Source organism: Lolium rigidum, chromosome 4, assembly GCF_022539505.1.
Source record: "Lolium rigidum isolate FL_2022 chromosome 4, APGP_CSIRO_Lrig_0.1, whole genome shotgun sequence".
NCBI lineage: Eukaryota > Viridiplantae > Streptophyta > Magnoliopsida > Poales > Poaceae > Lolium > Lolium rigidum.
Genome location: NC_061511.1, coordinates 22633967 through 22652168, shown reverse-complemented (window position 1 = coordinate 22652168; position 18202 = coordinate 22633967). Strand labels below are relative to the sequence as shown.

The 18202-nt window shown below is 40.1% G+C and overlaps 1 long non-coding RNA gene across 3 annotated transcripts; it reads right to left on the bottom strand.

Annotated features, from left to right (window-relative positions):
* Positions 1 to 1485: 1485 nt before the first annotated feature.
* LOC124706146 lies at positions 1486 to 17757 on the bottom strand. 3 transcript variants are annotated; one of them, XR_007004291.1, is made up of 10 exons: positions 17719 to 17757; positions 15736 to 16574; positions 14864 to 14944; positions 14633 to 14682; positions 12005 to 12302; positions 6756 to 6961; positions 5593 to 5657; positions 4744 to 4944; positions 2278 to 2436; positions 1486 to 1977 (listed from the first exon to the last, which is right to left on the bottom strand). It is a non-coding gene; the product is annotated as an uncharacterized LOC124706146 (long non-coding RNA). The 3 variants fall into 3 exon arrangements; XR_007004292.1 differs by lacking the exons at positions 12005 to 12302; positions 14633 to 14682; positions 14864 to 14944; positions 15736 to 16574; positions 17719 to 17757 and adding exons at positions 7547 to 7763; positions 10383 to 10432; positions 10614 to 11407; XR_007004293.1 differs by lacking the exons at positions 1486 to 1977; positions 2278 to 2436; positions 17719 to 17757 and adding an exon at positions 2521 to 3983 and having other exon boundaries at positions 15736 to 16672.
* Positions 17758 to 18202: the final 445 nt, after the last annotated feature.

Genomic DNA, 18202 nt, shown 5'->3' with positions numbered 1-18202 from the left:
TGAAAACTAAAAACGGCCACGAAGAACACTTACAGAATTAAGGATGAGAACTGAAGGGATGCAGAGACTACTACACGCTGGAAACCACAAACAGTGATTTAACACTTAGCATTAGTATAGGGATTGCAAACACGGGCCAAGCTACTACCTTCATACCGCTCCGTAGACCCGCCTTGCGCCCCAAAACCCCGCACGTCGAACACGGTGACGCCTCTGATCCCCATTTGCAGCAAACCCTGCAGAGAATTCCATAGACCCATTTCACCGAACACCCTACGGGCAAGAACTCAGACCGGCAAGTAACACAGTATCCGGCACTCACTCACCGACGACACATACGACACCCTCCATGGCCTTCACTCCTGGTGCAGCCGGAGACGATGAAGCCAGCACAACGCTCTCCTCTCCTCTCCTCTCCTCGACGAGTAAAGAGTCAAAGTCTAAGTCGTCACACACGACGCACGCGTTGGCTCAACCCCTCCTTCTACTTATAGGCTCAGCTCACAGGTTGAATTTTTCGTTCAAAATTTGGTTCCTAGTGCAGGAGGTACTACTTTTTCGTCCCAATTCCAAGTTGCCGCTCTTTTTTTTTTCGCTTTGTTACGGCAAAGCTAAGGTTATTGGGCAGGCCAAGAGACAGGCAATTATTGCAGCGGGCCATTTTTCTGGCATGTTAATTAATTGTCCCGTAATTTCAGCATAGTTAGACAATGCATGGGGCTCATTCGGTTGGTCAAGATGGGGAACATGCAAGGATTAAGGATGCTGAAATCTACTGTAAAATATTGAAGAAAATATACAGAAGCGGAAACGGCATCCTAATTACCGTCGATCTGATTTGAGGAAATATCGTGCTAAGTATTCTCGATCAGATTTGAGGTTATTCCGAGGAAAGATATTTAGTGAGCCATAAATATTTGTTTAACACACTAATTATATCTTATTTTTGTTTGTCATGATAGATTGATTGTACGCTGCGACTACCACCTAAATCTCATCCAATTATTTACTAAATCCAAGAACCAATAGGTTCCTATACAGGACTTTTAGGATATTAATTAATCTCCTAAATTCTACAGTTCTTTCTTTTCTTTTCTGGGTCGTGGCACATCCTACCGAAAGGCTAGCTAATAGCATCAGTTTCACGTATACTTTCCATCAAGTTGTTGTACACCAAATGGGGTAATGTGACCTGAAACAAACCCCAAGAGATCCACATTTGTGTATGTTCACTGGTGATAGACCGATCTATTTTTTTTTCTTTTTGACATGGTAGATCGATCAACTTGATCAGCATAGTGCAACGTTACAACTAGTAGACCATCACAGATAGAGGACGCACTGAAGTATTGCATATATGCTCTTACAAAACGATTCCAGCCATCACATATCTGAATTGTGGTCGACCGGCTCACAACAGACTTAACTTGAATATGATTCAACAATAAGAGAAACTTGTTAGAGTGTTCAAAAGTTTCGGCATGAATTCACTCTTTTTGGGACATTCACAACACAATATCAAGCAATACACCATAATGTGCTCACAGCACAACTCATGACATTCAAATCAATCCCAACTGACTCGCAACTCTAACCAAACAGAGAAACTCTTGTCAAGTAACAATCATGCCAAAGGAAGTTGTCGCACTACCATTACAACTCCTGGCCTGGAGCACCGACAGAGGCCAAAACAATCCACACCTACATCCCATCCTCTTCTTCAAATGGCTCTCTCCGAGGTTTTCCACTTTAACGAATCTCACGATGCCCCTCTTGGCGCCTCACATCTATCTCCCACATATTATAACACAGATGAGTTAAAAAAAAATGAAATCATCAAAAATTGCACGACAAAAGCAACAGGTGTAGTTTCATGCTACAGAGAAACAAAGCTTAATTAGCACCCATATTCCACATGCTTGGCAACTACATGTTGTAGGATATCTTGCAAGCGGGACTCCTTTATTGAAACTGCCACTGCAAGGAAGATGAAGACAAAAAACTTATATGCATATTCCTTCAAAGTACGCAAAAATTGCGTACTAGCAATTTGACAAACTGATTTAATACAGAAAAACGGTAGCTCTACCAGTGTTGGGCACTAAATCGTCCATATTCAACGGGCTAAACTATAAAATCTTGTCTTGGAAAAAATGGGTGTATGCAAGGTAAGCTAACAAGATGGTTGTCAGTTTGGCTAGCAATATTCCATTCCATAGTCGGCCACAAACTTATTCAAAATGCACCTGCGTAAAGTAAATTAGCTGACCTCCATACCTTACACAATTCCTCCATCTGATTGTTGGACTGCAGAAGATGACAAGAAATAGAGTAAGCAGGCTGAAGAGGAAGGGAAGACACTAGTCCAGCGAGTGACCAACCAAGTTGTTTATCATGTGACAGACACCATCTTTTCAATGAATTTTCAGATGTTTGCTGCACAAAGGGCAGTTAGATGTTACCATCGAGTCTACTGAAAATGGTAAACAAATTTTCTTAAAGCGTGTAAACATACATAGGCAGCGTCAAGCTTCATGGGGTTAGGAAATCCACTGATACATATTAACAGGTTGTACTACTATAATGATAAACATCTACATGGGCAAGGAGGGACAACAAACATAAATTATATAGGACATTGCACACATCATTGTAAGCATATCAGACTATACATCGCATGTACGTTAGCATCAATGGAAGAAGACCAGAATAAATCAATTAGACATGGACATTATCAATTGTAAGAGCCAAGACTTGGACTGATGAACAAAGCAGTTTCACGCTAATTCTTCAGGATATTGCGACCATGCCAATTCTGTGAAGGGAAACAACAAAGCATAGTGGGAACCAGCTTTCACCCTTTCACTAATTGACCTTGGTATGGGTAGGTCATAAATCACGGTACAAGCTTATGCTAATACCATCAAGATATATCTTCAGAAAATAAAACCTATCAGAAACACAAGCAAATTACAAATGTAAATCGCTCTGCACCATCCCAAGTAGCTTGTTCAGATCCAAAATCCATAAACTTATCTCAAGGAAAGAAAGTAAAAGAGATAACCGAGAGCAGTGATGTTGACTAATCAAAGAGGCTGCATACCAGAAAACTTCAACATAGATAACACTACATGATGACAAATCATTCAAAACATGGTGACATACACTGTTCTGCTATGACTATGACCTCACCAACATATCTAGTACATCATTGGCTAGAAGTGCAAGTAACATAATTAACCCTAAACATGAGTGAAAACAAGTAATCATGGCACTATGGCAAAGCAAATTCATGGCTGGTTCCCACTATGCATTCATGGCTGACCATTACCAGTACAAAAAAGATAGAAAGATTGGCACATAAATCTGACTTCCTAGATTCACGACGTTCAAGACAATCATGTGAGACAAGTTTAGTGGATGTGAATCATATTAGCCTGCATGAATATAATTCAAAACAGAAGAAAGTAAAGGCGAGGAGATTAATAAGATCCAGCCTGGTGGCCTAGCTTTGAGCTTGACCATCTCTGACCTAAAAAAACACGACAAGGCTGTACACGCAGCCATGAAGCATCAAATACACAATGATACAAGATAATGTTGTTCTAGAAAGTAATGCATTCAGAAAATGGCTCTAACTTTCTCTACACACGAAACTTAAATATTTGATCATGCCTACTCTGAATTGTGAAAACCATCTGTAGTACTATCACAAGGATATCATCAAGCATTTAATGTCTAGTAGCTCTAGTGGTCGAAAAAGATCAAACTGACCAGCTTTCCAAATTAGAACACATCACTAGTCTAAGGAGAATGGACCATCGATCTCCAGGTCAAAAGAAAAAAAGAATAGTCCATCTTCTATACAGAGTTCACTGGTGACAACTACATAGGAGATATTATATTTACCTGGAAGTACAAAAAAGATGAAAATATTTGCACATAAATCCAACTTCAGTTTAGTGGATGTGAATCATATTAGCCTGCATGGATATAGTTCAAAACAGAAGAAAATGAATGCAAGGAGATTAATAAGATGCATCCTGATGGTCTAGCTTTTGAGCTTGGCCATCTCCGACCCAAAAGAAACATGACGAGGCTAGACCGAGAGTTTATCTTCCAGTTCCAAACATCACACGCATAGTGCACACACAGCTCAATTTAACTCAAAGCATCCAGCAAAACAAATGCACAACATATATGCTCAATTGGTCATGAATTGATCAAACCATCAACTAACTAGATAGATAATCCAGATCAATTAGCAATATTTGAACTGCTACAGACTGATATGCCAGACATAGGAATGCACAAATGGAAGCCCACACACCTATAGAAAGGTAAATATTAAAGGCAGTAACTCGATGCATCCAAAAGCTATAGATTGCGTAAGCAACTTAAGCTCTCCATAAATATTAAGTTGTTTTCCTCACAAAGCTACAATTTTTTTCTCATGATTACAAATATTACAAAGTATATAAACTAAGAAAAACTTTTTATATTGTTACATGAACAGAATCCACTACCTTGAAGTTGATAAATTTTGTCAATCACTAGAAGCCCGCTGTATTGTAGAAAACAGCTAAAAATGCTCAATGTGGGGACAAACAGACAATCCCTAAACATCACATAGCCAAGCAAATATAATAGCACGTGCCAGTACCATGACCAAATCCAAATTAAGCTAAATAGGAGCGACACCGCATGGTGGAGCGCAGAATACGGGAACCCCAAGGAGCTCACCGGAAGGAGTGAACGCCACTGCTACAGTAGTTGCATCGCCAAGGAGGTGGCCAAAGCCAATGGACAACCAAGACCACCACTGAGAACAAAGGCACATGAGGATGGCCAGCAGTGCCGCGAGAGCCCTCGTTGGAGTGGCGGTCATACATGATTGGTAAGTTCGGATTTAGGAGGACTTCCCAAATGCTTCTTCCAGATTCCCTGATAAAAAAATACATACCGATTAGAAAACAAATGAGAGTTTGGTCCAAAAAAACTAAAACATTCACGTCTGGATCCGAAATAAATAGCTCAACCTTCTCTAGGCATGAACTGCTCTGGATATTGATAAGAAATAGATTTGAACCTTGCATTACTAGGCTCAAAATCTACAATACAGCTGCTCTAAAGAAATCTACAGTATTAATCTAGACCCATGTAGCCCGCACCGGCTTTATAAAGAACCAGGAAATGACAGATACACAATGGTACAAGATGATTCTTTCTTAACAAGGAATGCATGCATGTCTTCAGAAAAAAAGTAGCTCAACTTTCTCTAGACAAAACATCACGGAATGTACCAAAAAATATTTGAATCATGAAGTTAACCTGAATTGTGAAAATCATATCTAGTAGCTCTAGTGATAAAAAAAAGATCAAACTGACCAGCTAGAATTAATAGGTAACAAAAGGAGGTGTTAGTAACGCAGCATCATGTTTACAAGCTATAATCAATAAAAGTACAACATTTTTTACCATCTATTTATACTACAAAACACTCCTCCTCTAGACACCTTCATCATGCGTAAAACATGCAGGAACATGAGCAAGAAACAAAAATAGGGGGTAATAGGGAACAAAAGGCATCACCTATAGATCAACAATTGGATCAGGGATGGGAAGCAACTGGTTTCTTCACTTAATCAACAAGGATGCTGCGAAAAAAAGATTTTAATGACAGCTCAGTTAGCAATTTCCAAGTCACGAAACAACTAGTTGGGGCAGGAATCTTGACTACTAAGACACTTGTGCAGTCCAGATGATACTACCCATCGCATTAATACCCGGGAATAATGGATGCAATTTCCAAAGGATTCACTACACGGTCCATCTAATGGAAATCCAGTACACAGTCCATCCAATGGAAATTTAAATAAAACAGAAGCTTTACAGCATATGAAGGCCGAGCATAGAAACACGAAAGATTTGTGCCATAGCATAATATAATTCGACTTGACCACTTCATTTAAGGAGTTGATACAAGCAAAAACTATCCAAGTGTAGCAAGGATGTGGGTTTCAAGAACAGAACAAGCATTTGCCCTGAAATTAGCGCAAGCACACATAGCTCAAATCTTGTCCAGGAAAATAAGCTAGACAATAAACAATCCAATCCTTTTGTGCATAATTCATAGCAGACAACTCATGGCCGTGTAGCTATCTCCTGGACAGCTCTACCTCCACTTCTCCAATGAAATACAAAAAATAAAGTAAAAGCAATTTTTTCAACCGTTCGAGGAACCATTTTGGTATGAAATTTCTTTTTTAGTAAAACAAGGATTTTGTTATCCACGGCAATAATCAGTTTAGGGGCATCAATAAGACCAATTCAGTTAAGCACATAAATTTGTGTTTTGGTAAGCAACATGAGCACATGAATCAAAAAAGGCAACCATAGAATTCTTCTTTATCAGGCATTGGCATGGTATTTTTTTGTATTACAAAAGAGCAGTACATGTACAAATGAGGAAAACTATACATTTGCATATCTAAAACTGGATAGGATGTGATCCAGCACACATACACCATATCCACCATGGTTAAGAGGAAATCAAAAACTATGAGTGCACCACATTTTTGCAAACATAAAACAAAAAAACTAGTTCCTTCTTTTGCAGGGTCAAAAGAAAAGAAACAAAACAGACACAAAAGCTCACAGATGTAGCATCAAGTGTGTTCTCGTAGAAGCACCCATTTTTCATTCAGACTATAGAAATAAGACAAGACAAGCAACTGTTTTTGATGGTAGATTACCTGTTAGATAAGCCCTTGGCGTCGTTGATGAACTCATCAACGAGGTACACTCAGCAATGGTGTTGATGTTCTTGAAGGCACTCTTCCTTGCACCATCAGTCAACAGGTAGATGGTTTGGTTCACCCTCCTTAGGGGGGAGATATTCATAGCCTAACTCTTCGGAACACCAGCAAACTCTATACCATGGACATCATCGCGTGGCCCGCTGCAACGGATATTAAGCACAACATCATGCAAAGTTCAAACGGAATAACAAAACAACCAGAACATGCCATGGCTAACAAATATTACAAAGAAAATCAGTCTTCACAATAACATATTCGAAGCTCAACCAATAACTCTAAACTTCAAATAGAAGCTAAAGTATGTATACAATGCTAACAAAAACAAGTGGAGAAAGATACTGGGAAATCAATTCAGCAAATGATACTTAATAAGGTATATCGATTGCCTATTTGAAGCCCAGAATATGAGTGTTCGTGCATGCCTTCCACACAATATGACATCTCATACACTAACCTAAAAAAATTAAAACCACCCTTCAATAGAAACACAGACTTGTCATCTCACTTAAGAAACGAGCAAAATCAGCTCCGTTTTTTTTAAAAAAAAAACCATTTCATAAGATAATATTTTAGAACCAAGCAAGCTACTAACAGAACACATATCTATAAGCTCTATCCACTTCAAGAAAAAATCCCAAGCTTCAGAGTTACAAACCACCAATAACCTGACTTTGATTAACAAAACAACAAGGGATGAAATAGACCTAGGAGAGAAGGAGTTATACCTTCCAATGGCAGAACCTAGGCAGGGGAAGGAGTGCCTCTCAGCTGGCATGTGGTATGGTAGCGTCGCTGGTTGTTGGCACTGGCAAGAGCAACGCTGGACGTTGCCAGACAAGTACCATTTGTGCTACAATACAACAACCGGGCCAAGACCTCCTCCTTCCTCGAAGTACAGGTGCAGCAGAAGCGGTACCTACTCCTTCCAGTGTTGTGTAGCAGCTGACCGCAGAATTACATTGTTCAAGTTAGCTACAAAAAGGAGCTACTAAATTATATTCGCCATACTAGCCGCACACTACAAACATATTCTGCTTGAGAGATTAATTTTCCAATTGAGAGATTCATTTTCCAATTAACTATGTACGAAACTTGAGATATTCATTTTCCAATTTCTCATGTGCTACCACAATGTTAATTTCTAGTCACAACAGGCTTTAATTTATCAGACCATAAAAGTTTGACAGCGAGAAACATTCAGTAAAAAAAGATGCAACACGGAAACAGTTTGAAAATATATTGCAACTTACATTAACAAATTATATACGTAGAGTACTTATTGTTGCTACTTGGAGTATTTACCGTTGCTACTTGGAGTTCATTGAATTACCTACTCCACTAATTATCACAAAAGATTCATAGAAGTATCTACTCCATTAATTAACACAATGCAATCATCACAGAAATATTCCAAGATAATATACTCCACTAGTTACTGAATATTGGCAGTACAAGCAAGACAATGTGTTCACTGAAGAATTGTTGGTAAAAATAGTTTATAACATGTGGTCTCCAATTGCACTGCATGGTTCAATGGTGCAAAAGACAGGTAGAGACTAGCAATTCAGTTAGTGGTAATATTTCACCAGGAGTTCCAGTTTCAAGCTTAGGTGGTGAAAATATTTCAAGAACTCATTTGCACTGTTCTACAGTACAAGCAAATATAGTAGTAGAACTCATTTCCACTACTCAATGTCAAACACTACTCAATGTTCAACTTTCAGTGTACTAGCATGCTACTCCTTTCTGGGCATCTCTCTGTGTTAGATCTAACATTCTCCAAGGTACAAAGAAGAAACACGTACTCCAGCAATAAATAAGGCACTCTAAGTATAAAAATGAAATTACATTCAGCAGCACCATCAGAAGGAATGATGAATAAGCACATAGCAATATGCACAAGATATATGAACAATGGAGTAGAGGACATCTCTATAAAACCAGCAAGACAATTCCACATTCGGGGTACTAATCTATACTGGTGGCTTAAGAGAACGCAATAATTTTCTGTCAATGATCAACATAATAACAACCCACAACACACCAAAAGGGGTTAAGAAAACAGTAAATACACCATAAAATGTCTACGAAAGAAACATTACAGAGTACCACCCTTAGATGATGTCAAAACATTTGGATAGGAAAACTTGTGTTTCCAGAACTTAGCCAAGATGAAAAAATGAATAGATTCTCAAACCCAAATGCTCGAAGTAGTGACATGCGTAATGATGCAAATTTAACTGAATAATCCAAGAAAATAACAACAACAATCAGTACCAATCACAACAACACAATAAGAAACACTGCACAAGTACATATGACAACGGTAGATTTATCACTTATGCAGGGCAAACCATGATAGTTGAGGTAGTGAGAAACTTATCTAAAAAGCAGTGTACCATACAAAACGCGACAATAACTACCGCGCCATCTATAAAGGACACTATATGCTATATATGAGAAAGCACAGACTAGAGAAAATGTGGGACCAAACAAACACATGATTCGGTTGCAGTACAGAGTATCAAGCATAGTAATATATATCCTATAATTTGCATTTGAATGAATCAAACAACAAATAAGATTTTATGCTATGAACAAATGTACTAGTACACCCCTCATATTTTAATTCAAAAAACACATTATTTTGACAACACATTCAATTGCAGTTAGCAAAATTATAAAATAGCAGCGGCAAGTATAGGGAGAGCAAGGGCGCAGGGGTTTGTCAGCAATTTTCCTTGTCAGTAAACCTTGATTTCTCTAGTAAACTAGCTGAATCGTGAGCTAAATCATGGCCTTGACACTAACCACAACCAATCCTCACCCAGACACACAACTCGCATGGATGAATCACACAGAAAATGCTAGCATCAATTAACTGACCCGTGTCATCGCAACAAACCTCGTAGGCTAAGCTGCCAATGTTGACATCATCAACAGCCTACGCCCCTGCACCACCAGCCGTGGACTAGAACATCGCCACCAGGAGCCAGAACCGCACCGTCCCCGCGATGGTTGGCCGCTCATCGTGGGTTGGGTGGAACGGGAAGTTCAGCAGCTCCTGGCAGGCGACCATCCGCACTGTCTTGGTAAACCCCGCTAGCCACCACCATGCTTGGAGGTCATCCCTACCTTACCTTGACAGATCAACCATCGCCTTAGAAGATCGAGCAGCGTCGCTGCAGATTCATCTGCCAGAGGGGAAAAAGTCCATTTTGAACTTGGCCTAGCTGGACATGAGAGGAAGATGGCGGCGACAAGCGCAAGTGAGAGGGGTGCGATAGCACACAAGGGAGCAAGCGGTGGCGACTCGCGCAAGGGAGAGCCAGAGAGGGCGCCCGTAGTGTACGCGAGGTGAACGTCGACGGTGACACGCACGAGCGAAAGGGATGCAGCAAAAAGGGAGCTAGGAGCGTGAAAAGAGAGGAATGCCCGTGAGCGTTTCGACCAGCAGCAGAATTGAAAAAAAAACAGAGATATTTTGTAGCATTGCAAAACATGACCGTGGATCGCTTCCCGAACTTATAAAATTGAACGAAGAGAGTAGTTTGGACATACCCTTATTGTCTGCGGCATTCACATCCAGGCACAGCTCCTGGAAAAGATACCTGAACAACAGGGATGTATATAACAGATTTTATATCAGATTATCAATACATAACACGGAGGTATATATAAAAGATTTTATATCAGATCACTATTGAAGGCAACGAGAATCGAGCATGAGCAATGTAAGTGCTACAGGTAGTAGCAGATAAGAATGCATCAAATCACTAGGTCAAGAGTAACCTGATGTTGTAGGTGACCATTTTCCTCTTGCAGCAGGTCCCTTTGGCCTCCGCCACCCCACACAGCCTCGGCACCAAACACCTGAAATAGAAAGAGGACAAATAAGACAAGATTTTGACAAATAAAAGAATGAAATACCCCTTCATGAAAGAACACAGAACAAAGTAGCGCAAATTTATCAAAGAAGGCAGCCAGAGGCAAATACATGACACTAGGGCCTCGGAAATATTACCTTCCACTAGCTAAATTCTTGCTCATAATAGATAAAATAAACTAGAATGTTTTGTTTAAGTTATTTAGTCCTGATTCGAGTTGCGGTGATTAAACAAATCAATTAATTGCGTTGGTTGTTTAATTACCAGGGGAAAAAGTAGATACAACTCCAACTAGGTATTATTGCAGCTACTATAGCAGAGCTAAACCATTGCCTAGCAACAAACTTCTACACAATAATGCATGGCAACATGTATTGGACCAAACGTAGGTTGGCCTCATCGACAATCAACCAGACCTATTAATATGCAACATCTTGCATGAAAAATGAACAAAATCACGAATCTAACACGAATAAATGGTATTATATGCATCATCAGCAACTAAAGTATTCGACCAATGTGGAATGTTGAATTATTGTTGTTATTCGTCATATACACCAATAATCTTTAGCAATTTGTACAGCTCAACACAAGCTGTTGTGCTGATATATAAAAGTTGTTTCAATAATAAACAAACATAGAATATTGTAGCACAAACTAACTATCCATGGCCATGATAAGAGAAGGGAACAGGAAGGAGCTCGCCTAAACCATGGAGATGAAGATGAGGTCAACCAAACTTCAGCATTGATACAGTGGCGTTCCTCCCTTCGCTAAGCTCTAGCCACTCCATGCTCCAGACGACACCCTCTCACAAAAAAATATATGGTGAGAGCCAAACTTGAGAAGATTGCAAATTATAGATCAAAACAGATATGGCCAGAAAACTATATAGATGGGAAAAACTGAGCATAGCAAACAAGACATACATATCTTTTGTGTCAGTGCGTCATTGCAACTGCCAAGATTAATTTGCAAGAGGTTAAAACGTAGGGCATGAATGTGTGATTGTGATCCACACATAAAAAAATTATCAGAATTTTCACAACATCAATCCATCATCCATCTGTCACTAGAAACTTAATTAAAGTTGCACAATCAGGATTGATATGACATTGCTATAGAGACATGATCATGAATAAATTCGACCATTCACCAGCAACTCACAGATCACATACACCTAGTATAAAGACTTAACTAGAGCAAGTCAATATTTAACAAAAGCTAGGAATTAACCTGACTTTGATTAACAAAAGAACAAGAGATGAAACAGACCTAGGAGAGAAGGAGTTATACCTTCCAATGGAAGAACCACGTCGATGAATCTTGGCGACAGAAAACTAGGTCTCCCTGCATCTAGGCAGGGGAAGGAGTGCCTCTCAGCTGCTGGTCCGTGATGCGGAAAGGCCCGAGCAGCAGGGCATGTGGCATGTCAGCGTCGCTGGTTGTTGGCACTGGCAAGAGCTACGCTGGACGTTGTTGCCAGACAAGTAACATTTGTGCTACAACACAACAACCGGGCCAAGACATCCTCCTTCTTCGAAGTACAGGTGCAGCAGCAGCGGTACCTCCTCCTGCCAGTGTTGTCTCGCAGCTGACAACAGAATTAGAAGGTTCAAGTTAGCTACAAAAACGAAAAGGAGCTAGTAAATTATATTCATCATACTAGCCGCACTACAAATATATTCTGCTTGCACTTAACAGCAACACATGCAATAGACAACAAGCTATGCTCTGTTGATTTGGCATGGTAAGTGGTAAGTGCAAATAAGCTTAGACAGTAAACTAAGAACTATACTAATCCAGATAATGAGATGCATGACTAAAAATCAAAATGGGGCCATTTGATTCCTTCCCTCTAGTAAAAATAAATAAAACAACAACATCATCACTATGTACCAACTTGAGAGATTCATTTTCCAATTTCTCATGTGCTATCACAATGTTAATTTCCAGTCACAGCAGGCTTTAACTTAGTAGACCATAAAAGTTTGACAACGAGAAACATTCAGTAAAAAAAAGATGCAACACGACAACAGTTTCAAAATATATCGTAGCTTACATTAACAAATTATATATAGAGAGTACTTATTGTTGCTACATGGAGTATTTACTGTTGCTACATAGAGTTCATTGAATTAACTACTACACTAATTATCACAAAAGATTCATAGAAGTATCTACTCCATTAATTATCACAATGCAATCATCATATAAATATTCCAAGACAATATACTCCACTAGTTAGTGAATATTGGCAGTACAAGCAAGACAATGTGTTCACTGAAGAATTGTTGGTAAAAATAGTTTATAACATGTGGTCTCCAATTGCACTGCATGGTTCAATGGTGCAAAAGACTAGAGACTAGCAATTCAGTTAGTGGTAATATTTCATCAGGAGTTCCAGTTTCAAGCTTAGTTGGCGATAATATTTCAAGAACTCATTTCCACTGTTCTACCGAACAAGCAAATGTAGCAGTATAACTCATTTCCACTACTCCATGTCAAGCACTACTCAATGTTCAAGTTTCATTGTACTAGCATGCCACTCCTCTCTGGGCATTTCTTTGTGTTAGATCTAACAGTAGATTCTCCAAGGTACAAAGAAGAAACACATAGTCACATACTCCAGCTATAAATAAGGCACTCTGAGTATACAAATGAAATTACATTCAGCAGCACCATCAGAAGGAATGATGAATAAGCACATAGCAATATGCACAAGATATATGAACAATGGAGTACAGGGCACCTCTATAAAAACAGCAAGACAATTCCACATCCAGGGTACTAATCTTTACTAGTGGCTTAAGAGAACGCAATCATTTTCTCTGTCAATGATCAACATAATCACAACCCACAACACACCAAAAGGGGTTAAGAAAACAGTGAATACACCACAAGTGGTCTACAAAAGAAACATTACAGAGTACCACCCTTAGATGATGCCAAAACATTTGGATAGGAGAACTTGTGTTTCCAGAACTTAGCTAAACTGAAAAAATGCATATCATCTCAAACCCAAATGCTCGAAGTAGTGACATGAGTAATGATGCAAATTTAACTGAATAATCCAAGAAAATAACAACAATCAGTACCAATGACAACAAAACAATAAGCAACACTGCACAAGTACATATGACAAAGGTAGATTTATCACTTATGCAGGGGAAACCATGATAGCTGAGGTAGTGACAATAACTAGCAGAAACTTATCTAAAAAGCAGTGTATCCATACACAACGCGACAATAACTATCGTGCCATCTAGAAAGACACTATATGAGAAAGCACGGAGTAGAGAAAATGTGGGACCAAACAAACACATGATTCGGTTGCAATGCAGAGTATCAAGCATAGTAATATATATCCTATAATTTGCATTTGAAAGAATCAAATAACAAATCAGATTTTATGGTATGAACAAATGTACTAGTACACCCCTCATCTTTTAATTCACAGACCATCCGCACTGTCTTGGTAAACCCCACCAGCCACCACCATGATTGGAGGTCTGCCCTACCCTTACCTTGACAGATCAACCATCACCTTAGAAGATCGAGCAGCGTCGCTACAGATCCGTCTGCCGGAGGGGAAAAAGTCCATTTTGAACTTGACCTAGCTGGACACGAGAGGAAGATGGCGGCGACAAGCGCAAGCGAGAGGGAGGCGATAGCACGCGAGGGAGCGAGCGGTGGTAACTCACGCGAGGGAGAGCCAGAGAGGGCGCCGGCGATGTACGGACGTCGACGGTGACGCGCACGAGCGAAATTGATGCGACAAAGCGGGAGCTAGGAGAGTGAAAAGAGAGGAATGCCCGTGAGCGTTCCAACCAGGGACATAATTGAAAAAACAGATTTTTTGTAGCATTGCGAAACATGCTTCCCGAACTTATAAAATTGAACGAAGGGGTAGTTTGGACATACCCTTATCGTCTGCGGCATTCACATCCAGGCACAGCTCCTGGAAAAGATACCTGAACAACAGGGATGTATACAACAGATTTTATATCAGATTATCAATAACAAAACAGGGAGGAGTATATAAAAGATTTTATATCAGATCACTATTGAAGGTAACGAGAATCGAGCATCAGCAATGTAGTGCTACAGATAGTAGCAGATAAGAATGCATCAAATCACTAGGTCAAGAGTAACCTGCTGCTGTAGGTGACTATTTTCCTCTTGCAGCAGGTCCCCTTGGGCTCCGCCACCCCACACAGCCTTGGCACCAAACACCTGAAATACAAAGAGGACAAATAAGGCAAGATTTTGACAAATAAAAGGATGAAATACCACTTCATGAAAGAATACAGAACAAAGCCACAAACACAGCACACAATAATCAACCTTGTGTGAAACAACGGTTGCGTTGAATGGCAGTCCAAAAAAACGCAAATTTATCAAAGAAGGCAGCCAGAGGCAAATACAAGACACTCGGGCCTCGGAAATATTACCTTCCACTAGCTAAATTTTTGCTCATAATAAATAACAATAACAACTAGAATGTTTTTTTTCCAGTTATTTAGTCCTGATTCAAGTTGCGGTGATAAAACCGATCAATTAATTGTGCTGATTCTTTATATACCAGGGGGGAAAGAAGATCTAACTCCAGCTAGGTAGTATTGCAGCTACTATAGCAGAGCTAAACCATTGCCCAGCAACAAACTTTTACACAATAATGCATGGCAACATGTATTGGACCAAACATAGGTTGGCCTCATCAACAAATCAACCAGACCTATTAATTTGCAACATCTTGCATGAAAAATGAACAAAATCACGAATCTAACACGAATAAATGGTGTTACATGCATCATCAGCAACTAAAGTATTCGACCAATGTGGAATGTTGAATTATTGTTGTTATTCATCATATACACCAATAATCTTTAGCAATTTGTACAGCTCAACACAAGCTGTTGTGTTGATATATAAAAGTTGTTTCAAGAATAAACAAACATAGAAGATTGTAGCACAAACTAAGGATCCATGGCCATGATAAGAGAAGGGAACAAGGAGGAGCTCACCTAAACCATGGAGATGAAGATGAAGGTCAACCAAACTTCAGCATCGATACAGTGGCGGTCCTCCCTTCGCTAAGCTCTAGCCACTCCATGCTCCAGACGACACCCTCTCACAAAAAATTATATGGTCAGAGCCAAACTTGAGAAGAGTGCAAATTATACATCAAAACAGATATGGCCAGAAAACTATATAGATGGGAAAAAACTGAGCATAGCAAACAAGACATACATATCTTGTGTGTCAGTGTCATTGCAACTGCCAAGATTGATTTGCAAGAGGTTAAAACGTAGGGAATGAATGTGTGATTGTGATCCACACATAAGAAAATTATCATAATTTTCACAACATCAATTCATCATCCAGCTGTCACTAGAAACTTAATTAAACTTGCACTATCAGGATTGCCATGACATTGCTATAGAGACATGATCATGAATAAATTCGACCATTCACCAGCAACTCACAGATCACATACACCTAGTATATAGACTCAACTAGAGCAAGTCAATATTTAAAAAAAGCTAGGAATTACATCCATAACTACTAAATCTAGTAGCTCCACTAATAAGCCAAAATAGCGCCATTGACCAGAACAATCAGTATTACGCATACCAGGAGTTGGAGATCAAAGTGTGAACCAGTAGCTCACAAAAGAGATTGTAGCCAAGGCCGAGGTTCACAGCCAGCGCATCATACATCAGTCTTAGCATCTACAAGGATGTTACCAAACGCAATCCTGGGCCAAATCCCAACATACTCCATTCACCAATTAACAAAGACTGGAATAACCACGTGGACCCCAAACCAAACCGACAGGTTGCAACTTCTCTTGTACACAATGCTGCAATGGACATAATTAAACGTGTAAACATGCAAGTGCGAACAGTTAAAAGGTTGGAAGGGTTGCTAAAAGATACCAAAAGCAGGAACAAACTCTACAGGTATAATAGTCACATTTATTTGTATCTCAGCTTCTCATCACATTAACCTGGGCAGATATATCTAACTTGTTTAAATCACAGCAAGCAAAGTAATCGGATTCAACGGCTATTTAGAAGTAATAAATTAATGTCTTATTCCAAGATCCTCTCTCAAATCTGGTACAAACCATACAGCTCACAACTGAAGTCCTAAGCTCATGGATCCTTGCAAGCTAATCTCAAATTACACGGTACAACCAAGTCAGTGTGGACTAGTTGATGATATAACCAATGAGAATAGAGGAACGAAAAATCCACTCTCTACTAGAAAATGGTAGCACATAATATGTCAAAGAAACTTCTTCTCTTCTCCCTAATTAGCTAAATGCAAAAGTACTTGGCAGCAAACAAAAATAGGAGAATGTATCCTAATCTCACCAAGCAACATTGGTGTATTTTTCTAGTCCGTGAATAGTAGAAACTCCATAGTTTGTGTTATTCAATGCAAGCCTTGTACACAATAATAAAATGTGAAAATCATTTATAACTTACTAAGCAACATAACTTTCTGACTAATCAATCAAGCCAACGAGAATCAAAACCATTCAGGGGCCATAGATTGACCACAACAATGCTTTTGCACGACATGCATGATTCTAGAGCAGACAAAAATATGTGTCTTTTAGGTCGCAATTAGTATATATGATGTGTGTCTGTCAATTGCAAGTGAAATAGTTAAGAGCATTGTGACCGCAAGTCAAGTAAAGAGCACCGCTCCTCATGTTGATATTATACAGGGAATTAAAAAGCAAAGCCAAGTTGTTTTTTCTGCACAGATTTATTCATTGCATGGCCCAGTAGTGACCATTGATTGGACGGCAATAACTAAATCGGGAACTAGCGCATGTCGTAATCTTATTACAGACCATATGTCGCCGGGCAAGCATGAGAGCCACGATCAGCAACCGGAGGCTCCTGCAACCCAACCGAACCACATCAGGACGTCCCCACATAAACGGAATCAAACAACGCTGAATCGAATCAGATGGGAAATGGCGAGCACACCTTGCAGAGCACGCCGTACTCCTTGCGGATGCGCTTCAAGCTGCCCTTGTAGGCCATGGCAAAACCCTAGGTGTCCAAAGAATTCGAATCAGATCATGTAGTTACTACCAATTAAAGGTGGAACCAGCTGCAGCACTAGGTTCGGAACCGTGGTCCGGACTAAAGCAGCAGGACAAAGGAGGGTTGAAGAAGCTACCTTTGAGGCCGAGGCGTCGAGGTCGCCTCGGGAGGGGACGAGCAGCACCGCAATGCGCTCCCTCATCCACGCACACGACGCCGACGGGCGAGTTCGACGGAGCCGCGCGCACCGTCGAATCGATGCACGCGACGCCGGCGAGCAAGCCAGCAGCGGCGCCTCCTCCTTCAAATGCGAGGACGGGGCGGCGCTTGGGATTAACCCTAGCCCAGGAGGGAGGACTGCGTTTCGACGGCCGGTAGAAGACCGCGCGAGGCCGTGTCGTCCGAAGCACCGGAGGTGCGTCGG